Below are 2,076 nucleotides of genomic sequence, written 5' to 3'. Positions count from 1 at the left end.
CTCTTGCCTCTTCGGCAGGTCTAGACTTTTCCCCGGACTCCCTCCCGGCCAGCCGTGACGCACTAACCCCCTGCAGGCTGTGTTCACGCCGCCAACCCCAGTCCTCTCCCGGCGCTCCCACCGAAGCCCGAGCCTCAGCTCCCAGCCCCTCCCGCCCCGGCGGGTGAGCAGACAAGCCTCTCGGCCGGTGAGTGCTGGTCGGCCCTGATCCTCTGCGCGGGAATCTCCCCGCTTTGCCCTCCGCACCCCTGTTGCTGTGCTCTCCTCCGCGGCTCCCAAGCTCCCCCCCCTCCGCCACCCGCAGTCTCCGCCCGCAAAGGGGCTTCCTAGTGTGTGGACACCTTTCCTCCTTCACAGCTCCCTCCCGCTGGTGCAGGTCCCGTCCCTATCCTTTTGTCTCTGTTTATTCTTTTTTCTTTTGCCCTACCCAGGTACATGGGGGGTTTCTTGCCTTTTGGGAGGTCTGAGGTGGTCTTCTGCCAGCGTTCAGTAGGTGTTCTGTAGGAGTTGTTCCACGTGTAGATGTATTTCTGGTGTATCTGTGGGGAGGAAGGTGATCTCCGCGTCTTACTCTTCCGCCATCTTCCCGGAAGCCCCTCTGTCCCTTTAAAATTAAGCCTTCGGAGGATCCAGAGAGCAAACCCTTAATTTCTTATATTCCCTGCACTAAATTTGAACTGCAAGTCATTGTCAAAGATTTTCCCCAAATAACTGAAGATCCTCACAGATTTGCTAAGGAATTTAATATTGTCATTCAAACTTACCAAACTGGTTTCTCTGACTTACATTAGCTAGTTCATATGCTTGCTGGTGAAGGCCAGGCTCAGCATTGCATAAAACCTGCTAATAGGGAAATCCTGAAAGATCTCTAGAATGACATCTGGGAGATCAGCCCACTAACTTACTATATGATCAGGCTCAAGCTATCTCTAGGTGACTTCATCAAGCGATTTCTAGGGTTTTTCCAAAGCCTGTTGATGGGAACAAAATTCAGGCTTGCACACAAAAATCTGATGAACATGTTTATGACAATTACAACCAACTTCAGGTTGATTTTAAAGAAAATTCTGGCCTTCCTTTAGATGTTGATTCCACCTAGGTAGTTTTTAACTCTATGTTTATTCATGAGTTGAACTGGGACCTTTCCCTTATAGTAAAAAGGACCAGGATGGAATAGGAAACTAGGTCTACTCTAGAGTCAGTTAATCTGGCAAACCAGCTGTCTCATACTCTAGATGAATCACCTCAAAGGAAGACTGCCGAAATTCTTAATCTTCAACTCCAGGAAATGAAGCCTCTTAAATGAAACAAAATCCTCCCAGTTTCATTTATTATTGCAATAAGCCAGGATATTGGAAAGAGATTATTATAAATTTAAGTGTTTTATGAGCCTTCAGTCTTCTAATTATGCTTTCCAGTGTCCTTCTGATTCTCAGTGATGGGGCTTTGAGGAATTACATTCTGTGGAAAGAAAATTTAAAATGGCCCCTATATTCAGTAATTATTGAATGCAATACTTTTACCTGCAACTTTAGCTATTATTAAGATTCCAGGGCATTCTAAACTTGATTCTGTTAGCTAAGTAAAATCACCCTGCCAATATTTCCACAAGGAATACTGCCCTTAAAGGTAGCATTAGCAGCCAAACCTCTGTCATGTTCCAAAGGCCCCCAAATGGTAACTTAGAAAAACTGGCTAGAGAAGCCCAACAGTTGGCCTCAGGAAAGGAAAAACAAGATTGTAAATTTAACAGTTGTTGGTTTGGTAAAAAAAAAAGAAAGCTCTGGGTTGACCAAACAACAACCCAGTCCCACTGGAGACTCTAAAATTCCCACCCTTCACCACTGTCAAAATGATAGCCTTCATGAATCAATATTGGGGGAGAAACATTAATAAGGCCACAAAAAGTGCCTGTCTTACTTGTCCCACTTATCTGAAGTACAACACAGAGAAGCCTGCTCGTACTGCTCCTAGACATTTTAAACTGCCCAACGGACCAAAGTCTAGAAAATGGATTTCATATAGCTTCCTTTGTCTCACGGGTAAAAATGTTTTAGTTACAATCTGTATATTTTC

Source organism: Leucopleurus acutus (assembly GCF_964270905.1).
Source record: "Leucopleurus acutus genome assembly, chromosome: 15".
Lineage (NCBI taxonomy): Eukaryota > Metazoa > Chordata > Mammalia > Artiodactyla > Delphinidae > Leucopleurus > Leucopleurus acutus.
The sequence above is the reverse complement of the archived record's forward strand: the minus strand, read 5'-3'. Positions refer to the sequence as shown.